Source organism: Myotis nattereri (genome assembly GCF_964212035.1).
Source record: "Myotis nattereri genome assembly, chromosome: 2".
Taxonomy (NCBI): Eukaryota; Metazoa; Chordata; class Mammalia; order Chiroptera; family Vespertilionidae; genus Myotis; species Myotis nattereri.
The window spans coordinates 55,468,739-55,494,200 of NC_138076.1; the positions used below are offsets into that span (position 1 = coordinate 55,468,739).

At 38.4% G+C, this 25,462-nt stretch overlaps 1 pseudogene across 1 annotated transcript; it reads right to left on the reverse strand.

Annotated features, from left to right (window-relative positions):
• Positions 1-423: 423 nt before the first annotated feature.
• On the reverse strand, positions 424-1,084 carry LOC308511632 (elongation factor 1-beta-like; annotated as a pseudogene). Its single transcript has one exon. The product of its transcript is annotated as an elongation factor 1-beta-like (transcript).
• Between the last annotated feature and the right edge of the window lie 24,378 nt (positions 1,085-25,462).

Here is a 25,462-nt window from a genome sequence, read left to right on the forward strand (position 1 = left end):
ACACCTATATTCTCATTACAACTGCTCTTTCCCTCTCAGCTCTGCTCCAGCTTGCTGAAAGTCGATGTGAAATCTAAGTAACATTTGCCCCCAGAAATGTGTCATGATTTTTCTTAGGAGAAAGCAAACAGCTCTATCCAAGTTAATGATATAATTATCGGTCCAAGTTTTTAAGAAGTTTAAAACTATGAAAACTTAATAGTAAAATAAATGTTAATAGAAAATAATAATTGCATATAGCTGAATAAACTCCAGACATACCCAAATAAAAAAGTTCCCCTGAGTTCCACTCATGCTAATTTTTCATAGGCTTCATCTGATGGTGCAGAGCTTTCTCATGGAGACCTTGAGATGCAGTATTTCCCCTTTGTATTTATGAGCCAGATCTCGTCTGTAACTTTTTGTTTGTTTTTTAAGCTTTATTTAATGGCAATGATCCATGGTGGATTTTAGCTCTTGTTGAATGAAAGCAGCCACGTCCGTGGAATTCATGTAGTCTTCGAAAGCAGTGATCCCCTCCTTCAACATATCTGTTCCAACTTTGTCTTCTACTATACACTGTATTTGAAGCTTGTTTTTTTTTTTTAATTCCATACCCACTGGAACTAGTTTAGAAGAGCCCGAGATCAAGCTGTCTGCTTGAATTCTCCTGGCACACTCTTCTAATTTTACCATACCGGTCTCATTATCCCATGAATTCAATCTAATAAGATGGAAGACATGTCAACAAGTACAGGGATTCTTTTTGCTTTCTTGGACTTATAGTGTGCAAGGCATTTTTCTCTTAGCCTCTTTGCTTCTTCACTTTCTCCCTCATCATCAGATCAAAACATATCAATGTCATCATTGTCTTCACTATCTGTGGCTCCACTTTTGTGGTGTCTTCCACATCAGCTGAGCCATACTTGCCCAAAGCTGTCTTCACTCCTGGCAGCTGATTTTTTCCTTTTCGTAAGATTTGATGGGATTATACCAACACAGGGCAGGCAGTGGGCCAGAGGTTGCTTCAAATGTAGCTGCTGTCCACCAGGTAGTCATTGGGCACCTGGAGGTTGGCAGGACTTTTCAGGTCTGCAAAACCCATGGTGTCAGCTGATCCTGGAGCTGGATGGTAGCAAAGGAAAGAGAAGTGCAAGCAGTTGGTCCTGAGTGCAAAAAGAAAAAAAAAGGTTCTCTTCTATAACTTTTATTTGTGTATTATTCTATTGATATTTACATATTAATAAGAGTAGCACACCAAATCTATATATCATATTGTCTGATGAAAATCAATATAACAAAGGACATTAACCTTAGTACAATGCTAGGATTACCCCCATTAAGCATACATGTATACATGTATACGTTATAAATTAAATTGAGATTAATGTATAAATCTTAAAAATACTTGAACTTATTCTTTGTCTTTCATTCCCTTTGTGGGAATAGCCAATGTGTGCACAGAAAGCAGTTTTATTTAATACTTCCTTATTTAGTATCTACTAAAGTATAATAGGGACACAAAGTATAATGGGGAATAAGACAAACATATTCCCTGCTCTCAGACACCTTACATTTCGGTAAAGAATATATACAATTAATAATAATTAAAGGAAAATGAAAGGCTACCCATGATCTTTTTTGGGGGGGTGGTGAGGTGGGGGACAGAGAAGGCCAGTGTGCCTAGACCAGGGGTGGGCAAACTTTCTGACTCGAGGGCCACAATGGGTTCTTAAACTGGACCGGAGGGCCGGGACAAAAGCATGGATGGAGTGTTTGTGTGAACTAATATAAACTCAAAGTAAACATCAGTACATAAAAGGGTACGGTCTTTTTTTTCAATAGTTTTATTCATTTCAAACGGGCCGGATCCGGCCCACGGGGCCGTAGTTTGCCCACGGCTGGCCTAGAGCATAGGAGCAAAGACTAAAAAGGTAAGTAAAGGTAAGGTTGGAAATGTGGACACACATAATATCATAGGTAGCTCTGATACTTTGAGGATTTAGAATTTTATTCTCAATGGGAAGGATTTGGAGTTTTAAGTATGACCTGAGTCTTTAAAACTCACCTTGGTTGTTAAGAACAGAGTGGTCTTTAGTCAGAAAGAGTAGAGGCAAAGAGACCAGTTAGGTAGCTACGACCAAGTGCGAGATGATTAGAAATGTTCTAAATGGCTTTTTTTTTTTTTTCAAATTTCAGTATCACCAATTTTTTTTAAAAAGAACAAACAGGGTAAATATTATCAACTCTTTTGATAGATGGAAAAATGTGGAGGTGAAAGTTGAGTCCAGGATTCAAGGTTTTTTGTTTGTTTGTTTGTGCTTCCAAAGAAACTTATAGTTGCATATAAATCAAATCAAAGCATATTACACAGGTTGAATAGCATTTTATAGGCTTAACCACTGAAATATTTTACAAATCATAGTATGTTGTATGCAAAGAGTTAGGAGACCAGGGTGAGGCTCCCATAGACACTGGGGCAGAGACTTCCACTGAAAGTTTTCATGTTTATGCCACCCAGAGTGGATATGGGTTTCTGTGAGCTCCAAAGAAGTGGTGCTATGGCAACCTCCCCTGACCACAGAACTGCCCTGCTCTCCTCTGCCAACCAATGTAGATGTGACTCTGCCCTCACCCCAATTGATTGTTTTGATGAAAGAGAATCATATCCTTTTCTAATGCTTCTCTTGATTCAGAGTGGCTTTGGGATGGGGAAAACATTCCAGTATTGTTGCTCATTTAAAGCTAACATTTTTGCCTGTGGTTGAGTGGGAATGAAGATTAACTGTGAAAGAACAGGGAGGATCTTATTGGGATGATAAAGATGACCTAGAACTGGGTATGGTGCTGACTGCACAACTTGGCATATTTACTAAGAATCATTACATTGTACTTAAAGTGGGTGAATTTAAGTATGTAAATTATACCTCAATAAGGTTGTTTTTAAAAAAGAGAAACCTAACAGAAATAAAGATACCTCAATTCATGTGAAAGATTGAAAATCAAATGAGAGGCAGGGATTTATAAATTGAGAATATTTTTCCAAAATTCAGAAAATATCTTTCAAAGCAGATTAGTTTTAAAAAGAAAAAAAAATGGTTTTAAACAAACATCAAAGTATGTGTGGAAAGTTAAATATTTATGTGTGAAGAGATGCAAAGTGTTTACTTTTATTTCTGAAATTTTCTGTGTCACTTTTTATTAATTACTTCAATGATAAAGCTTACATTTTTAGATTGAAAAAATGATCTTTATCATAAAAAATAGTAAATAAAAGCACCCGGCTCTTTTAAATTGGTAAGTTCATTTTTCACTTGAGCCAAATGTAACACATCCATTACCCGACTGATATTGAAGGGTATTTCTTGACAGAGATAATAAAGTGACCATTTATTAAGGTCTAGTCCTATTTTGTGTCATACATAATGCTAATCTACACTAATAAAAGAGAAACATGGTAATTGGCGTACGACCGCTACCCTTTTCATTGGCTAATCAGTGAGATATGCAAATTAACTGTCAGCCAAGATGGCGGCCGGCAGCCAGGCAGCTTGAAACTAACGTGAGGCTTGGTTGCCTCAGTGACGGAGGACTCCAACGTTCCCCGCCTGATGCTGCAGGCCTCTGAGCGGGCAGTTTAAGAAACATTGTAACAAATACCGCCGGACTTCAGCCAGCAGATTTGCAACATTGTAAGCAAAGGCCAGAAACCTACTTTCAGCCACAGAGGCCTAAGAGCTGGAGCCAAGCCTCAAGCTAAAGCTGGCCCAGAATAAAAAAAAAGAAAAGGAAAAAAGGAGCGGTTGGGAGCTTCAGTCACCCCCAGCCTGAAAACAGCCCTCAGCCCCTCAGCCAGACTGGCCAGGCACCCCAGTGGGGACCCCCACCCTGATCCAGGACACCCTTCAGGGCAAACCAGCCGGCCCCACCCATGCACCAGGCCTCTACCCGATATAGTAAAAGGGTAATATGCCTCCCGGCACCGGGATCAGCATGACAGGGGGCAGCGCCCAAACCCCCTGATCACCCTGCGGCTCTGTGTGTGACAAGGGGCGGGGCCTCAACCCCCTGAGCAGCCCTGCTCTGTGCCTGATAGGGGGGAGCTCCCCAACCCCCCCCCCCCACGGGCCCTGCTCTGTGTGACGGGGTAGAGCCATAACCTCCCCATCGGCCCTGCCCTGAGTGTGAGAGTGGCGGCGCCCCAACCCCCTGATTGGCCCTGCTCTGTGGGTGATAGAGGGTGGTGCCCCAACCCCGATTGGCCCTGCTCTGTGCGTGACAGGGGGTGGCGCCGCAACCTCACCATCGACCCTGCCTTGAGTGTGACAGGGGACGGTGCCCCAACCCCCCAATTGGCCCTACCCTGAGCGTGACTGAGGGTGGCATCACAACCTCCCAATCCTCCCTGCTCGCTGCATGATGGGGCGGCACCCCAACTCCCCAATCGGCCCTGCTCTGAGCCCGACCAGGGGCTGCACCTAGGGATTGGGCCTGCCCTCTGCCACCCGGGAGCCGGCCTAAGCCAGCAGGTCGTTATCTCCCGAGGGGTCCCAGACTGCAAGAGGGCACAGGCCGGCCTGAGGGACTCCCCCCCCCTTCCCCCCTAGTGCACAAATTTTTGTGCACTGGGCCTCTAGTCATTTTATAAAGCACCAGATTTAACTTCACAGAAACCTTCATATTTTGTAATGAGTTCATATTTTTTTTCTAATTGGATTACATCATTGTGAACTTAGAAAACTTTAAGGTGAGTCTGATAAACTGCTTTTAAGAATTCTTCAGAGATAATAAAGATACGTTGTTCAAAGACAGGGTTATCATGCAATTTATTGTACAAAGTAGAACTCTGTTAATATTTTAGTACAAAAAGCATAAACAAAGACTATCTTGAGCAAACTGAGACATGTGATCCCCTTTCTCAAAACTGGAGGTAAATAGTATACCAGAAATAGAAAAGTGTAATGATATTCTTTCTCAAACTATAACCCAGGCAATTTTGATATAAAACTGCCAGACAGTAAATACAGAAAAGATTATTCACTAGATGTTTAGTAAAGATAAACATAAGTTTCCAAGGCCAAGTTGTGCAATTCCAACTCGATTGTCAACTGAGGTAATACTACCCCTTAATATAAAGATAAATTTTATTCAGTCCACATCTTGTGGAAAATCTCAAGCACCTGACAAGATTTCTGGGAACTGCAAAATTTACACTTTCTTGGTCATCTATGGTTTCAGGTTTCTGACTCCAAATTTCTGTCTGCTAGGATCCTTTTTCTCTCATTATTCTCAAAGTATTTCTTTATCTCTGCACTGGAATCCATGCAAAGAGAGAACTCAACCACTTGCCTTAGTTTTAACCAAAATAAACTAACAGATCCAAAAGTCAAGAATGCAAACACACTACTAATTGTAGTAGTAGTAGTAGTAGTAGTAGTAGTAGTAGTAATGATGATTATAATGTATTTAGTAATTCATTGCTGATTGATTATGCCTAAAGAACATAACAATGGAATTGATTTCTACCTAATACTGGGTGTCAAGAGATTGAGTGAGCTATTGACGCTAAGCCTATTTGAGAACTCAGACAACTTCAAGATTTGGTTGAATATATCAACAAAAGGGATACAGTAAATATGAATACATATTCATATAGATAAATGACTATATCTATAGGTAAATATACCTATTAAAAATTCACATGGGGTGCACATATTGCATATGTGTACACATTTTTCAGGTGATTCAAAGAACACTTAAAACTTGTGAGGGCTCATAAATTCCAACCTAAAAACCTTGATCAAAAACAAATCAAGAAATGAGCAATGGTCTTTTTTGGTTCTGTCAGTATAGTATACACTTATAGCCATTTATTAATAAATATTGTCCACAGGATGTCTGGCAGCTACCTAATGACCAGGCAGAAGGATACAGGGATGTACTATAGCTACCAAATTTCACTAATATAGTGTTCTTAAATGAGACCAAATAACTGGATATGAGTTTGTCTGGTGAGGTTAGACCAAAATTTAAATGGTGGTACTGCAATATTATGCAATAGCACAATATAACTTTTGAGACCTGTGCACTTGCATTTAAATCCTAGCTCTGCCACTTGATAACTGAGAACTAAGCTAAACAATTACTCCCCCTCCCATCTTCAGTATCCTAATTTGAAACATTGAGGTCATAATAGCTACAAGTCATAATGCTATGATGATTAAAAGAAATAACATATGTAAGTTTGTGCCTGGCACATAATAAGTGTTCAATAAATGACTGCTATTTAAAAAACAAACAAACCCAGCTGCTAAGTTCTTAGGCCATTATAAACCTATTGCAGTGTATATCATTATGATTACAAAATAGAAATATATGTATAATGTAGAGTATATTATTACAATTATAAGACATTGAAATTTTTTCATAAGGTCCATTGAGGAAAAAGCTTAATTCTTCTGAATCATGGAATGCAGCCTATTGTGAATTTAGGACAAGGATTGGAGACTCTTATGGAAGGCAGGCAAGAAGAGTCATTCAGAACCAATCCATGAGTCAAAACTAGGTATGAGGAATCAAATACAGCTTGAGGGTCAGGGAAATCTAAGGGTCAGAAGCCAGACAAACTATGGTAATAAAATAGATGTATATGGATACCACAAGGTAGGACAAGAAGGTAGTTTTAGTGTAGGTTGGGAAAGAGTGTTTTGAAAAAGTTGAGAATGACAAGAAATGCAAACGGAAGAGTAGATTTAATTGACAATGATAAAAATGATCTTTATTAGTAACTAATTCTTGCTTCACTTGGAAAAATTTTATGTGCTACCTGTAAGGATGCGTTCATCCCTACACATGGCCTGACATGGTAGCCTAGAATCTGCAGGAAGTGGCAGGAGGACAGCGGGGAGGGAGAGAGAGAGAGAAGAACCGATGACAAGCCACACCAGCACAGGGGCATGATGACTCATGCTGTTAAGGCAGCTAGCTCTTCTTTAACAACCAGTAAGCATTCTAGGAGTTTTTCTCTTGCCTTAAAATATTTCCTCCCAAACTCTCCACTCCTAAAGGCTTTTATTTACTTATCTCCTTACCGTATGGTCAATTTAGAATCCCAATGTTGAAATAATCTTTAATGCATTGCTTTAATCCACATTCCAGCTAAACAGGACCCATGTTTTGAATTTTACTAGTGGTGTGTGATGGTACAGATTAGGATATATGCCCTAATTATGACAAAAGGTTGTACTTGATTCAATCATAATAAAACATATATGCAAAACTTTAGACAATAAAAAAAATATATGCTATAGTACTTGGTAGAGACATTGAGGTAATTTTAACATATCTTGAAAATATAAAAGCATAAGAGAATAAATCACATGAAAGCTAGTAATATAGGTTAGAAATAGAATAAATTTTAAATTTATTTTAAAATTATAGTTGACATGCAACAGTATATTTATTTCAGGTTTACAATATAGTAATTAGACATTTATAGTTTATGGAAAGGAAAGTAGTAAAGTCTATCATTGTTTGGCATTTTGTACCCATTGCCTTAATTGTGTGCTTTTTTCTGACCACTATTTTACTAATTTTTTAGAGAATGCATGTATTTCATCTCTAGGATACAGGAAGGTCTTAGATGAAGTCATGGAAAGGACTATCACCTTCAAGTTAGGAGAACTGCTTTCACGAGGCAGCATTACTGTTTGTCGTCATATGACCACAGAAAATTCACTTAACCTCTATGCTTCTCAGCTTCTCACACGTAAAATAAGAGAAAATCATTTTTATATCCTTTCTAGCTAAGAGAGAGAGAGAGAGAAATACAAAGAGAGAACACTGAGAGAGGGAGGAGGAAGACTTGCTTAACTTTTTCTAAATAATTTAATTGCCAATTACTAAGGCATTCTCTTAGTGTTACACTTTTTTTTAAATATATTTCTTTATTGATTTCAGAGAGGAAGGAAGAGGGAGAGAGAGATAGAAACACCAATGATGAGAGAGAATCATTGATTGGCTGCCTCCTGCACTTCCTGACTGGGGATCAAGCCCACAACCCAGGCATGTGCCCTTGGCCGGAATCGAACCTGGGACACTCTATCCACTGAGCCACACTGGCTAGGGCGTGTTACACTTTTTTAACCATACTTTCCCTTTTCTCCTGAAGGGGACCTTTGTTTTCTAATAGATACAGCTGCCTCTCTTTCCAAGTTTTCTTGTCTAAAAAAGCATGATGGAGCTGGACACTGATTTTATGCCTGGTAAAACTGTTCTGAGATCTAAAATGGTTCTGGAAAGATGGCATGGTTAAATCCCATCTATGATAATACCTATATGGATAATCACATAGTCTCTGCATCCCTTATTACAAATAGTCAATCAAGATGTCTAATGTTCTTATGAAAGATATTTAAAACACAGATTTAGTTCCACATATTTCAATGCAGTTTCAAAACAGTCTGTTTATTATGTTAAAGAAAGTACTTGGACAGCTAGCATTTGTTATAGCAGGAGTTTCCCTGTAAAGTCAGAAGATTGAATGCAGGAAATAAATTATCAACCAGTTAGTGTGTGTTTTTTTCCAAGTCTTACTCATAACTTCCCTAGCTGTCATTTCATATAACCGTACTTCACCTGTAAATTAAGCTCTCCTTTTATCAAACTCAGCTGGGGGTTATTATATCAACTTTAATGCCTCTCTAAAAATGGTACTAAATGTGGATTTATATCACAAATGGAAAATCTGAGAGTGAAGGACATTTTCCATGTGGCAGTCTCATAAAACTATCACTTTTAACAAACAACTCGAATTCAAGAGAAATTTGCAAAAATCTTTTAAGCACATTCATGGTCTTAGGAGGAAGTGCTAATGTGGAGTCTGTCTGCTCTAGTGCAGCTGCTTGGTTTATGAAAGCATAAACAACCTGACTCATTCGAGGGAAGTCATAATTACCACATGGAGTGTTAAACGTACAGACACTTCGTAAGGACTAATGCAGTAGCTTAAATTATAGTCATTATGCTATCCCCACTCCCCAATCTTGCTTGAATGCCTGCTGAGGAAAAAAAAGTCCCCTATTCAGTACCGTTCACAATCAACTCCATTGCATCTTGAAAGTAAATATACGCGAAGACACTTTCTGAAAAGAGGTAAACAAAAGCTGACTGGCAAGGTAAGACAACTGGCTACGTCCTCAGATGTTTGATAAGGACATGCTCAGCAGACCTACTCTAAACCTTGCATTATGTTGCAGAGGAGGTCTGTTAAAGGGCCAGGCCCTTTAAGGTTGTACTGTGGGGTGGGAGACACAAACAACTAAACATTTGAAATAACTGTGATGTAACCGCTTGAAAAATGTTTCAATGAAATCGTCAGTACTGTGCTCCTAATAATCAATAGTAAAAGCACTACCATACATATAATGAGAAAAAAAGCTAGCAAGCAACCTTTACATTATCTTTAACGTCCAAATTGGCTATGTGGTGTCTTAAATGGCAATTAACCTTTCCAGTGATGGTGAACCTATGACTAGCGTGTCAGAGGTGACACGCGAACTCACTTTTTTGGTTGAATTTTCTTTGTTAAATGGCATTTAAATATATAAAATAAATATCAAAAATATAAGTCTTTGTTTTACTATGGTTGCAAATATCAAAAAGTTTCTATATGTGACATGGCACCAGAGTTAAGTTACGGTTTTTCAAAATGCTGACACGCCGAGCTCAAAAGGTTCGCCATCACTGCATCAGCACCTTCGTTCATCCAGACTCTAACTTGTGTTTTGCATCACAATACCTGAACAAATCTCAAAGGATCTTAACTATTTCATTAAGGAAACCGTTGATATTTTTATACAATACTAGAAACGACTTATCTAATGCTTAATGGATGCTGGGCACTATTCTAAAGGCTCTAAATATATCAACCCATTTAACCTTAACTATTAGAGTCACTGTTATTCCTATATTGCAGTTGGTTGTGCTGAAGCACAGAATGTTTAAGTTGCCTAAAGTCACACATATAGGAATCAGAGCTCAAGTACCCTAGACTCTCTGGTTCGAGCTAATGTAATTCTCAAACAATAAAATGATATCAGAGCTAAACTTTGAGATGATATTGTGGCATCTAAGTGTTGTCTGTATCACATAGGCAGAAAATTGGGCATAGGACTATTAATTAAAGAAACACAGTCATATTCCATAAAAATAATACATATAACAAAGGTTATGAAAGTGATTTCAAGAATAAGGTGACTAATTGGATATGGAGAAGAGAGGAGAAAGGATTTGAGCTTTGGAGACTGGGAAGATCCTATCTAATAAAAGAGAAACATGGTAATTAGCGTAGGACCGCTACCCTTCCCATTGGCTAATCAGGGCGATATGCAAATTAACTGCCAGCCAAGATGGCGGTCAGCAGCCAGGCAGCTGGAAGCTAACATGAGGCTTGTTTGCTTCAGTGACGGAGGAAACCAACGTTCCCCGCCTGCCTTGCCGACCTCTGAGCTTGCAGTTTGAAACATAGTTACAAATATAGAAGCTAAACAAAACCCCAGAAACCCGCTTTCACCGAGCCAGGATCTCAGAGCTAGAGTTATACATAGTTTCGATTATAGAACCCAAACAAACCAGATACCTACTTTCAGCAGCAGATGCCTCAGAACTGGAGCCAGAGCTAAAGCTGGCCCAGCATAAAAAAGAAATAAAGAAAAAAAGGAGCACTTGGGAGCTTCAGTCACCTGCCAGCCTGAAAACAGCCCTCAGCTCCTCACCCAGACTGGCCAGGCACCACAGTGGGGACCCCCACCCTGATCCAGGACACCCTTCAGGGCAAACCAGCCAGCCCCACCCATGCACCAGGCGTATCCTATATAGTAAAAAGGTAATATGCCTCCCAGCACCAGGATCAGCGGAGCTGCAAGGCCTCCCAGCACCGGGATCAGCGTGACAGGGGGCAGCGCCCAAACCCCCTGATCTCCCTGTGGCTCTGTGTGTGACAGGGGGTGGGGCCACAACCTCCCTATCCGCCCTGCTCTGTGTGTGACAGGGTGCGGCACCCCAACTCCCCCTCACGGGCCCTGCTCTGTGTGTAACAGGGTAGAGCCATAACCTCTCCATCGGCCCTACCCTGAGTGTGAGAGTGGCGGCGCTCCAACCCCCTGATTGACCCTGCTCTGTGCATGACAGGGGGCGGCGCCCCAACTCCCCAATCGGCCCTGCTCTGAGCCCGACCAGGGGCTGCACCTAGGGATTGGGCCTGCCCTCTGCCACCTGGGAGCAGGCCTAAGCCAGCAGGATGTTATCTCCTGAGGGGTCCCAGACTGGGAGAGGGCACAGGCCAGGCTTAGGGACCCCACCTTCCCCCACAAGTGCACAAAATTTTTGTGCACCGGGCCTCTAGTATCTTAATAAAAATACAGATGATTAAAAGAAAGTAAGAGTGAAAGAAAGACAAAATCACATTCAAACTTCCTATTACCAGGGAGAGGAAATCTCATGTTGTATACCATGCTATATATATCCACTATCTTCCTGGGTTCTATTCCTTCGGTGGTTAGGTGTTTATTAGAAACAAATTTCACAAAGCATTGCCAGAGATACTTTATTCCTTTAGAACATTTTGCAATTGCGTCTGTACATATGTATTTAACCTTAAGGAACTTTGCTGACATATAAGTATTTAACATTCTTCAAGCTAAATGTTCAATGGAGAAGGGTCAATATGGCTTGTTGTCCTGGGACATAATCCATCACATCCCTCTTTAATTCCTCTGCACAAGTCAATTGATTCTGGCTGTTGGAAATTATTATAAGGCTGAACAAGAAGCAAGGCTAAGTGAATCGCAAAGGTGGAAAAACCAGCCATCAGAGCAGAAAGCCCTGTCCAGGTAGCCAGGTGGTCTGCAAATGCCTGCTAGCACTTTTTCTTCCAGTTGGCATATAACATCTGTTTCTAAAGTGAAAGGGTGTGAAAAAAATGACACAAGGGGTAAGCACTGACATATGCAGGGGAAAGGAAGTGATTTATTTTATATTAAGATTGTTACTGTTGCAAAAATAAAAGCATAACCTGAATATGTCTCTGTAAGGCTTGTATAATATGTGTGTGTGTTTAAGAGAAAGTTGTATATTTTTATTAAATCATAACACAAAAAATATAGAACTCTGAAAATCTAATTAGCACAACGAATAAAAACAGGAGGCCTATAAAAATTATTTTCTGAAATAAGGGCAAGATTCTACCAAGAGTTTAGAAATACGAAAGGAAGGAATGGAACCTAGAAATTATCAATTATTCATTTGGATCAGCTAGAAATGGTATGTGTGAAAGAATAAATCTGTACTTGCTAAGAGAAAAATCACATGAAAATATTTAAAAAGAAATGCTAATTGTAAATGATCAATGTATTAAATTCACTAATAAAATAGTTACCTTTGGGGATTACTGAAAATGACAGCATTTCTGACTGAAGTCAGAATCAATTAGATAGCTTTATAGAATGAGTTTATAGAAAACAGGGAAATACAGGTAATGTGGGATAAAGGTTGATCTTTACAGTTTGAATGGACTCTAGGTGTCAACCAGTTCACACCCTGTTTTTACAAATAAAAATCACAAGTGTCATGGAGGTGAAGTAACTCTCCCAAGATCATAGAGCTAGCACTATCAGTAAAGAAGATCAGCTTGGAACTGTGGTAACAGGGGTATAATATTGTCATAATCCCAGAATGAAAGTGAACTGGGTGAAGAATTAAGCACCGGAGAAGTAAGAGACAACAATTCATTTACCATAAAGGTATGAAGAGAATACTCGGCCACAGAAAATAAGGACCAAAATAAGAAAGTGAACAAATGGCAATAAGTCATCAAAAAGCAAATGTGATAAGTTAGGGAATGATTTATTAAAGTTCCTCTAATAAGAAATAAGCTCCTCTAAAATCTGAGGAAACACTGACTTCATTGGTACAGCGTCATTGGGAAGACACAAGCGAGGTAGCCAAGTAGGTAATTACAGTTTTACTTCCCTTTCAGAATAAAAAAGACAACAATAAAATTTAAGTTGAGTTTCCGAAATAAAACATTGTTGATATATTATTTTTTAAAATACTTATCTGGCAGAGATGGGAGAGAGGCAGGAAGAAGGGACAATTATCTCTTTGAAGGTACCAGTTCAAAATTAGAAATCGTTGAAATAAAGAGAATAAGTAGTATGCAAAAAAGATATCAAAAATTATTTCTTTTTTATGTAAGTTCTTATTTACAGGGTAAAACATGAATCAAAAATCTTATATTAGATTTGTCAGACGGAACATTTTGGATAGCCACTCTGATGTCGCAAGTCTCCTCCATGTCCCTGGCCCTCTTGTGGCATCTGTCCTACTCTGTTCCTCCCATTGTGCATCCCTTCACACATCTGACCCCTGCCCTCCATAGAACCACATCTCTGTTATCATGGTGCTTAACTCATAGTGACTATCTCACAATGCTAAATTATTGAACTTAAGAGTACCTTTTCATCATGCGAATAATACTGTTACGTAATACACATGTGATAATAATACTTGTCACACATTTGTGGCAAACGGGATGAGGTGGTATTACCATACAGGGCGACAGATGCAAGAGAGAGAAGTCTTCTACGTACTGTCTTCAGAAGGAATGCTGCCAGAGTTTATGCAAGTGCTTTCAAGGTAGGGGAAAATAAATGAAAAGCAGATTTTCTCCCTCACAAAATCGCCAGTGGGTAAGGCAAAGGTTCAGAAAAACAGGAGGTTTCTAATATATTAACCACCCATTCAATGTCTGGCAGCAATTAGGAAAATAAACAGGATCCTGAGTCGAATTAACAGCACCAATTAAACTTTCTTGCAAATGCATGTATATCCATAACTGGTGGGGCAACATCTGGAACATAATTCACAAAAAAATGATGTCTGATATTTCTTATATTCTCAAGGGAAACAAATTAAAAAATCAAAAAATTAAAAATGAGTATGAGATATGAGCAGTGTACCAAAAGAGAAACTAGTTCTGATTTTTTGCCAGAACTTTAAACAAAAGTCAGATAGAACTTGTTTAAATGTTTAAAAGGTATAATTACCTTATTAGTCTCTTTTTATAGTCAAAGAGCTGCTTCTAAATACAGGCTAAGACATAGAAATTTAAAAATTACATTTCAGCTAGATACTAGAACCTTACAAAACTGAAAGTGAGGTAAGGATATTGCACTTAATATAACACATGGAAAACTTGACAGAAACAGTATTTATGAAATCATATAAAATCCATAATATTTTCACCATTTTTTTAATTTATTGAAGCCTTTGATAATTTTTTTAATATAAGGAATCCACTCTAATAAAATAATTCCCGTTTTTATTTATTTCAGCTGCATATTAGGAATCCAATTTATGAATATGTTGTATTAAAAAGCTATTGTAAGTCATTATTTTTGAAGTTTGCAAAACATATCTCTTATAGAAATCAAAGTAACGGTAGCTTTATTTCTGGAGTCCAGAATCTCAGTGGTCTCTTTAATCTTATGTGCCTGGAAATATAGTATCAATTGCACTATTCTAATGACACCTAACCAACATATGCATTTTTCTTTACTTAAAAAATACATTCCAAATTCTAATTTCTATAATACTTTCAAAAATAAAAATATATTTAAAAATTAAAAGTAATAATAATTTTTAAAAAGAGGCTAGGAAAACCTTTCCTTCTCACAGAACACTCCCACACAACTCACAAAAAAAGAAGTACCTTTAATTAAAGAGTTTATCACTAAATTCATTTTCAAAAAAGCAGGCACTTCTTTAAGACACTTTTTTATTCAAGTGAAGAGGGAAAGGATGCAAGAGAAGATGGAGGAATCTACCTGGCCAGGACTTTCCAATGCAATTGTTTGTTCAACAGACTTGTAGTGAGTGCCTACTAGGTAAACAACCCCAGGGAAGGCATTATGCTACTCAAGGAAAACAATGATTAATTAAAATGGAGTGAGCCTCCCAGGAATCTATTGTAGTCTGGGAATAGAGAAGGCATGTACAAATATTCTGATAGAATGTATGGTGCCATAGTTAGCTTTGGCTGAACAATGAAGCACCTTAAAGGCAATGCCAAAGAGACTGAAGTTTTATTCTGCAGACATCAGGGAGCCATCAGAAGTCTGACCTGTTTTTGTTTGGGGGCAGCAAAGTGACAAAAGATAGGTTTTAAGAAAAGTACTTAAAAAACCCAAGTAAGATGGGGGTGGTCAGTGGGGCAAATTTAAATTTAGGAAGAGCAGTCCTAAAATATAAAATAGTATAGGCCAAATAAGACTGCAGAGCATTGGATTTTAGAGACAAGTAGAAATATGAAGAAATTTTAAAATAGTGGAAGGAGAAAAGATTGAGCTAATTCTGATGGAGAGACAAACGGCAATAAGGTAAAGATGACCTTGTATAAATCAGAGAATGGCAATAGAAAGAGTTGGGTTGGGTTGGCTGGGAAAATGAGGCATTTAATAATGGAAGTATTTCACTTGAGATGTTAGCAAAACAGAGTTGATGATAATTGTGGGAGTTAAATCCTTGAGAGAAAGAGAGGAGAGAGAGAGAGAGAGAGAAAAGATTTGGATAAATGCATATTTTTAAGGAGTTTTACAAAGGATAAATGAAATAAATTTAAAATGTCAAAAAAGAAAAAATTGAAGAGTATTTCTTCTAGGAGCTGAGAAAAAAAACAGCATGTTCCAGAAGGTTTTGACCCATAAATAAAACTTTGCCGAACAGTGGAGAAGATGAGAATGAGAAAGAAGCACTGGGATCTTCATATAGGACATCCATATGTCATGTATTACTCCCAAACTTGTCTGCATCTCATTTCTTTTTTTTAACACAGCATTTACTTCTATCATTCATCTCACAAGAAGATATCAGTTTTATCTTGTTGGTGAAATAATAATTCACCAGTTTTGATATATCAGGTTTTATTAGAATCTATCTCTATATTTCAAAGTTTCTCCAACAAATTTTCCATTGTCTAGGACAGTACCTGGCATGTAGAAATCACTGAATAATGGTGTGTTGGATAAAAGTATGATACTGGTCTAAGGGGAATACAGTTACGGTTGGGAGTAAAAATGAAAGGGGTTTGGGGAACACTGCGAAAGCAAAGTAAGGAGTCTATTTGAGAGGTCTGGACATTATGCAGATACAATGTTTATTATTTATAATAATAATGATTAAGAAATGGGAATGGGAGAAGGTTAGGTGCTTTGGAAAGAAGTGTCAAAGGTTTGCTCAATCTTATCTCCAAATTTACTAGATTTCATTGTATTGCTTTAAATATTTCTCTGGTAGGTATGTTCACCTTTTCTTTATTTCCCAAAGTTTTCTAAAGTCTGGAATTCCATTTCATCAAAGTATCAGTTTAAAATGTCAATAATTCCTTTAAATATTACTATGTTTTCAAATATAACTTGGAACTTTAAAAACCTTTAGCTAATGAAAAGCCACATACAGTAATTTTGAAATCTGACCAAAAAATTCTGTGCCAATATATGCAGAATATTCCTATAGGTTACTTAAGCCACATTTAATAAAAATGTAAATCTAGTAAAAGTTTCTAATAATTTGGCTTAATTAAAATTTTACCCATGTATAATAAATTATTAGGAAATATTCCCTTATTTCTTCTTACCAGCACCTACATGGCATGGCTCTCTCCTCACCTCTGCCCCACTATTACCTTATTAATAATTTATTTGTGTTTCTTACAAGGTAAATTGAAGCCAAGTTTTTGTGTTATTCTGCCCTCCTTCTCACCCTTAACCTGAACTCCTGGTATTATGACAGTTGGGAAAGAGGGGATGATGTCAGCTCTTCTGTGAGCTTGTGAGTCCCTTCCTTTCAATTTCCTCTGGTGTTTCACCCATCTTTGCTTACTTTATTTGGGTCTTGAGGGAAGGCAACCAGCATGATAGAACAAATGATTTATATAAGGGATTTAACTCTGAATCATTAAAACTCACACTTGTGCTTCTAAGGCAAAATTTAGAGCAACATGAGGATTGCTCACCACCAGTAATTTGGGTATAAGGACCAAAGATATTACATACTTGGATTCTTCACTGTGTGTGTGTGTGTGTGTGTGTGTGTCTTTTCCTTGGACTTAGCCTTCTTTTTATATACCTGCCCACATGGAGAATCCCCTAGAACAGATAATTGAAGTGATCGAGATCTGTGCTATCCAACCTTCAGTGTTACTTGCATTTCCCAAAACTGTTGTCCAAGTCCTGTGTGGATCAATTGTGCTTCTCCCTAAAATGTTCCATTTCTTTGAATTTGAATATTTTAGGTCCTGACTAACTGTTTAATTTTAATGACAAATGTTCTTTTATGCTGATTAGAAAAACTTGACTGCTCTTACTTTGAGATTCTCCTAACCTCTTTCACATGGTTTTGACATCGGTCCTATTTCTCCTTCACTTAAAGGGCATCTACATCTTGCCATTGATCTTTACTGTTTTTTCCAAATGGATTGTCATTTGACTGCAGTATCAAATCCTGTGTGTAAAGAAGTTTCTGTGCCTCACTGAAGCTTTTTTTTGCTTTCCAAAATCTTATTAATAAGATTTGGTTCAATTACAAAGTTGTGAAGTTTATTTTCTAACTGTAGATTTCCCTCTTACTCTTATTAAATCTGACTCCCAGATTAGGATGGAGGATGAGCCCTTGTTGGTAATAATTTGGTTAGTTTTTTTCCTCTACCTGATATTATTATGATGGGAAATCCTCTATGCAATGTGGGTCTGAGATTCCATTTACCTTTTTTGCATCTTAAACTAATTCCACTCATTTCCTGTGGTTAATTCATTCTCTACAGCTAAAATCTTAAATTTTACTTACCTAATATTCATTGAGAGTCATTAGTCAACACAGACAATTACCAAAAAGAAAAATGCATCTGGATGTTTGGAAGGCAAGCCAAATGAATGACTATGGCTATAGTTTTAATTTTTCTCTATTTTCTTCCTTCTCACCCTCTCCTCACCTCAGTACCCAAAACTCACAGAGAAACAAACAAGAGCTTGTTTGAAAAGACATTGTAGGGTTTGTTCTCAGAGAAGTGCCACATTAAACCCTGTAAGTTGATCTTGATAAAGTTGCCTTCTTACACCTGTAAGTTGATGAAGATTGTGATAAAGAATAGAAAAAATTTGAAATAAAACTAAACCCTAATTAGGAAAAGAATCAGGGCAGCCAGTCCTGCAGCATTCAGATCTGAAACCCAAAAAGGTACACATTGCAGCTATTTCAATGTGAATTTATGTTGACTCTAGGGACAAATTTCCTATCATCACTGAAACCAGATTCTTATTAATTAGATGCCCTGGATTTAATCTATTTTTCAGTACAAGTAATACTGTTATAATAATCTGGTTATTATTAACGGGAAAGGAGCAAAGGGAAGACTAGATAACATAGGCATGCCAACTATACAGCTTTGTCAAAAAGCTGCAGTTAACATTCTCCAAGATCACTGGGGGAAAGGACTGGATAAAGGCAATTTAGATATGTGCCCAGTAAGGTCTGGGTGATGTGGGAAAATGCTTTGCTGTCAGTCACACCGGGGAGCCTGGGAACAATTCAGTGGCCAGAATAGGTGTGGCCACAGCAAACTCTGGACAATTAAATATTTAAATTCCTAAAAAAGGATTTCTCTCTCTCTCTCTCTCTCTCTCTCTCTCTCTCTCTCTCTCTCTCTCTCTCTCTCTCCTGACTCAGCTCCTGGCTTATGAGGCTTGCACACTCTGCATTCACCCATGTGTTTTGTGGCCAAGTGGGACTCAATCCAGCTTGATGCTCCATTGGACCCAATTCCACCATGGAACGGAAATTCTGAACCCTGGCCCTACTTTTGTCTCTGCTATAACTGCAGCTGCATCTCTTACAGGACTGGATTGAGGGAAATGGGACTTTGCAACCAAAGAAATACAAGTCCATGTCAATAAAAACCATTCACTTTCCCATGCGAGTCTTAGAAAATTCATTTTTCAAAGATATTGCAAGAGCCACCACATTTTTCCACTAGTGTGGGGAAAATGGCACCCACTGATTTCTCCAGCAACACAAGGACCTAATTTCTCATGGGTACAGCATGAGAAACCTTATGAAGCTGTCCAAAGATAGGGATGATCAGGGTCAGAACCCTGAAGTCCCCTACATCTCCTAATAATTCATTTGTGAAAAGTCCAGGCAAATCACTACATACTTGATAGCTTTGAGACCCACATGTGAATAGCACAAATTGTCCTTTGTGTCATTACTTTAAATTCCGTCCTTGAATTTTCCACCTTTGAGACCCCATAGGGTACTAGAAGAGAAGGGGTAAAGCAATTTTTTGATAAAATCCCACCTGACCTCACCATACTGGTAGACACACATATGGAGATAGAATGGAGAGAAAAAGGAACATAGGAATTTTTATACAAAGTTACGTACTTTGTTTCTTCCTAAATTCTCATGGCTCATCCAAGGTAATGGTGTTTCTTCTTGGGTATTGTGAATAGCTATGAAATAAAACAATTTACATAAATATTTCAAATAAAACCTATTCTCTTACATTTGTCAACCAAAGTACCTTCAGAACTTTCATAGTTCAGGGCTTTCAATGTTAAAAAATACCCAAACCTGTAAGAATTTTTTAGTTTATTTGAGCCAAACTATCAATAATTGCCAGGAAGCAAAATCTCAACAGACTGAGAAATACTCCAGAGAATGGCAGTTTTGCACCTTATTTTATACAATACATTCAAGGGAGGCAGCATAAAAGTTACATTAAATTCATTGGTGATAGATTAGAGATTTGAGAGAAAGTAAAGTGTGGGGATGTCTGGGATTGGATAAAAAATAAAACAAGTAGACAGGCACTTCTTTTACATAGGTGGGTATAGGATAGTTAACTGTTAACAATTAACATGATAATAACATTGAGGGGATTTGTGGTCTCTGCTCTGGTGCAGTGGTTGTGCTTTAAGGTGTGAGGAGGAAGGAAATTAATTTGATATTGGAAAGGTATGTAAAAAAAGATGCAAAAAAAAAGACAACAGACAGGCTCAGTTAAGGTAAAGATTGACCTTTGTCAGGCCTAGCATATGACTGCCCACCATGAACTGCTTTTAGTTAGAAAGTTTTGATTTCAGGCCATCCAATGTGGTTACTTTAGGTCTCTGCGTTAGTAAGGCCGCCACACAGGCCTCCCCTGAGCTTATCAGGCTCAGTATGTGGCCCTTTTTGTCCACAGAGTCCAACTGATATGGTTGTTAATAACCTAGTTATTAACTAACAGGGAAGGAGCAAAGGGAAGGCCATTTGTGCCAAAAAGCTGCAGTATGACACTCTCCAGGTCTGTTCTTCACAGATCCTGGGGGAAGGGAATGGACAAAGGAAGAATAGACGTATTCCCAGTAAGGTCTGGGTGACATAGGGAAGGTACTTTCTGTCAGTCACGCCTGGGAACAGGTCATTGGTCAGGATAGGTGAAGCCACTGCAAGGGCTCAAAGTCTGAGATATTTAAACTCCTAAACAAAAGAGTCCCCTCTCTTGCTGCTGGGGCCTGACTCCTGGCTTACAGGACTCTCACGCTCTGCACTCACCCACATGGGCCAAGGCCATGTGGACCCCACACACAATGGACTAATGGACTGGTCATAGCCTGATGCTGACACCATGGAATGGAAACTCTCGACACTGGCTTTGCTTTTAGCTCTGCTGAATCCCCAGCCACCCATTTTCCAGGACTGGATTAAGGGAATTGGGATCCCAAGGGATATAATTCCATGCAAATAAAGCTTTTTACCACATCTCATCTTCCCGTGGGGGACTCTAGAAGTACTTATTCCTCTGAGAATAGGCAACTCAAATCTGTACTGATCATTTTGTTTGCCATTTACTAAACTGTTCCAAATAAATGACTGTCATGAATCCAGCTTGCCTAAAATAGAAGTTAAAAAGAATATAGATGTTGAATCCATCTCCTTGGTTTTTTGTTGTGTTTTGTTGACGTGTATGAGCATAAGCAATCGCCATGCTTCATGATAAGGTGTAGATGCAACAGTCAATGGGAATTAAGACCATTCTCTGTGACAGTGATTTCTATAGTTTCCAAAATAATATCACTGTCTCCAACTTCTCAGAGCTTGCTGAAAAGGCTATCTGAGATATTGTGATTTAAAATAAATATAGATTTGGTCTTCACCCCTTTTATGGAACTGAGCTCCTAAAACCCTTGGAATTTCCTGAATTGGGAGATCCCTAAAGCTATGTTAATAAGGTGAGTTTTGGGCTACACCTACAGATAGCAGCTGGTTGCCAGAGGAACCAACCACTCCAATAGAAGGTTGGAACTTTCAGTTCCACCCCCTCACATCTGGGAAGGGGAGAAGGAGTTGAAGATTGAGTTCAATCACTAATGATTTAATCATTCATTCCTGTGTAATGAAGGCTCAATAAAAATTAAAAAATAAAATATTGCAAAGCTGAACATTTGAAGATTTGGGAGACTGGTTTTCTCTAAGACAGTGTGGAAGTTCTACACCCTTTCTCCATACCTTGCCCTATGCAACTCTTCCATCTGGCTGTTCCCAAGTTATATTATTTTATAATAAACCCCTAACCTAGCAGGTAAAAGTTCCTCTGAGTTCTGTAGGGCCATTCTGTTGGCTGCAGCAAAAGATAGCACCAGGAATTAGACCAGTGGAGTCAGACCCAATCCTGGTTCAGCAACCTTGGTAATTGAGTTCTCGCTAGGAAAGAATTCAGGCCAAGAATCAAAATATGAGAAAGTTTATTTAGAAAGTCACAGAGATAGAAGAAGTAGCTCTAGGAAACAAGTTGCAGAGGCAAAAGAAGGGTCCCTTGGAGCTTAAGAAGAAGGTAAAGGTTACGTGCCTGAGAGAGGAGGGGAAGAGGAAAGGCTATGGCATGCTCCCAGAGGAGAGGGTGTGTTGGATCCTTATCCTATGGGCTTTTAAGAATGGTGATTTTAGGGGAGATCCCAGGGGAGGATCTAAATAGAATTCATCAACTTTCCAATCGTATCCTTTAGGGATCATGGTCTCTGCTGATTGGTCGGTGCCAAGGCAGGGGGTCATTAGTCACTGCATCTGGTCTTGATTATCACTCTCCTGGTTTTGCTGTTTTTCTGGACCTGGAGTTGAAATGCAACTGAGACCTAGATGTTATGTGTATGGAGGAAAGATCAGGGGGTCCAAATTGTATGACCAGCGATACGCTAGGGAAGGGAAGGTTACGTTGGGTACGAGGTTCTTGTTTTCTCAGTTTTGCCCACTGCTAGGCACTTGAGGCTTTCTACCCTTGTGGCTTTCTGTACCTGGCCTGTCTTCCTTGCTCTGATCTTGTCTAACTGCCAACCACAATTCTAGCATATTAATCAAACCCAAAAAGGGAGTCGATGGAACCTCCTATAGCTAGTTAGTCAGAACCATAAGTGAACCTGGGCTGGGCAACTGGCATCTGGAGTGGGGGAAAGAGTCTCATAGGACTGAACCCTTAACCTGTGGACTCTGATAATATCTCCTGGTGGGTAGTGCAGGATTGAGTTGAATTATAGGATTCCCTGCTGGTGTCCAAGAACGGCTTGTTAGTGTGGATGAACCACCACCACACCATCCCACTTTGGAAGTGGGTGTAAAACCTTCCAGATTTTTTGTCTGAAATGTGAGGCTTTCCTGCTCCAGAAAACTAAAGGCTGATAAATGTCTCTATTTGGATTAAGTTTACATACTGGCCTTAACAGAGCCTATCTCCAGAAACACAAAACAAAAGAAAATCAGATTGGTGAATCAGAAACTGAACTAAAAATATATGTGATTATAATTGTCCTTGTGTTTCTACAAACCTGATATATTTCTCTTTATTCTTGAAATTGCTGATTTCAATTTTTTAGAATGCCTTAGTCTTATTTTTCATATCCTCCACAGCTTTTAATGTAGTATCTTGCATGTAGGTGTTTAATTGTCAGCTAGTGTCAATCAAGTCTTGATGCAAAATATCAATCCATTACCAAAATTATATTTAACTACCCTTTCAATTTAACAAATTTCCATTTATAAAATGCCAAAACAAGGAATACCATCAAAGTTTGACAAATTACATACCCAATTTTCTCCATTAGCAAGTCTAGAATATAACATGGGACAAATAATGAAAAATTTGCTATTTTTTTCTCAAAAACAATGTCATCTGTAATTATCTTGCATAAATTTTGATGTTATATAATTTATTGTTCATCCTAACAATATTCAGCTTTATCTTAATATTCTGGCTTTATTTAACTATTTCCAAATGTTAATGCTGCAGTGCTGTCAAATGAATAAATCAAGTAATACATAAATTGGAAATTATTTCAACAATACAAAATACTATGTCTTATTAAATATATTAAGAATTTTACATATCTTAAAATCCATATTATACATAGCATAATAGAAAGCAAGTGATAAATATTGTAGAATAAAAAGTGAATACAATTTTATTAAGTAAACTAGAGGCCCAGTGCATGAAATTTGTGCACAGGGCGGGGAGCGGGGGTGTGCTCCCTCAGCCAGGCCTGCTCCCTCTTCAATCCGGGACCCCCAGGGATGTCCAAATGCCAGTTTAGGCCCAATCCCGGTAAACCAGCAGTTGGACATCCTTCATGCAATCCAGGACTGCTGGCTCCTACCTGCTCACCTGCCTACCTACTTGATTGCCCCTAACCCCTCTGCCTGCCATCCCAGTAGCCCCCTAACTGCTCCCCTGCCAGCCTGGCCACCCCCTAACTTCTCTCCTGCCAGACTGGCTGCCCCCTAACTGCTCCCCTGCTGGTCTTATTGCCCCTAACTGCCTCTGCCTCGACCCCTATCACTGTGGCTTTGTCCAGAAGAAAGTTGGATGTCTGGTAGATGTCTGGTCGATCCAGTCTAATTAACATATTGCCCTTTTATTAGTATAGATTATTAAGCAAAAATGGAAATTAGAAGACAGCATCATCATTTATTTATGAAATAACCACTATTTCAAGGCAGTTTCTTATATCATCAAATCATCCCTATGAGATCAATATCAACAACTTCACTTAGACTAGAAACATTGATACTGTGTAAGATTTAAGTCTCATAACAATAAGGAGTTAGGTCAGTATTCAAATAATCTTTTGTTTTCATTCAACTATGACTTAGCAGCTTTGTTGCAGAATTTAATGATGTTGCATATGAATAATTAATGCAAGTTATTTATTTTCATCCCATAAACAATTTCACCATTTTAAATGATGTTACTTATTCTAAGTAGAATAGACTATCTCATCTCCTAGTCATTTAGCAAGGTCAAAGAAAATTACCTTATGCCCACAAGAACTGTAAGGACAAAAAATGGTATAAGTTCCAATGAAGATTATTTTATACCTGAAGTTTTGTAAGAATAACACTTCATCAAGGAAAACACTTCCCTTAGTATAATGTCCTTCAGGCTCACCCTCAAGCTAGTCACAGGAGGACAACTTATATGAGGAATATATATATATATATATGGAATCTACTTATATGAAGAATCTATAATAGTCAAACTTATAGAAATAGTGGTTGCCAGGGTTGGAGTAGGGGGAAATAAAAAATGGGGAGTTTTTATTCAATGAATATCAAGTTTCCTTTATGTTATGTGAATAAGTTCTGGAGGTCTTATTCTGTAGAACATATTGCCTGTAGTTAATAAGACAAAGAGAGAGACAGGGAATGAGAGAGAGAGAACAAAACTTTGGTAGGTGTTGGATATGTCTAGCACCTAAGACCTTGATTGTGGTGTTTGCATATGTGCAGGTTAACTGCATACCAATTATACCTCAATAAAGCTGCGTGTGTGTTTTAAGGAAGACACTTCCCCCTTACCTGGATTTGCACTATTTTAAGCTGGTATGATTTATCTATTTCAAACTATCTTCCCATTTGTTAAGAACAAAAGGACAAATACTTCCTGGGTTCAAGTCTGCTGGTAGTCCGTGAGTAGCCATGAGTTCTGACAGTGTGGCCATGTAGGTAAGCAGTGAAACAAGGAACAAAGAGGTCCATTCTCTGAATGCATGGGATATTTTCAGTTACTGATTTTACATGTAGATCACAAATCTCCTCTTTCATTAATAACTTAGCTAAATACAGCTACCACTAACATCATGAGCAGTTAACTGTATGTCAGACACTATGCTAACAATTCTCATCTAATCTATATCTATTAGGTCTAGCAATTGACTGCTGAGGAGTTGGCATGGAGAACTAAGACAAAGAAACATGTTAATGAAAACAACAATTGTAACTACAAATCAAAAGAATTTAACATACCTTGGCAGCAGCCTATCACTCTGGTTTCAACACTGATTGGTGCCTATACTAAACACTTCTCCGGAATCCTTACATCCTTTCCCACAACATCCTG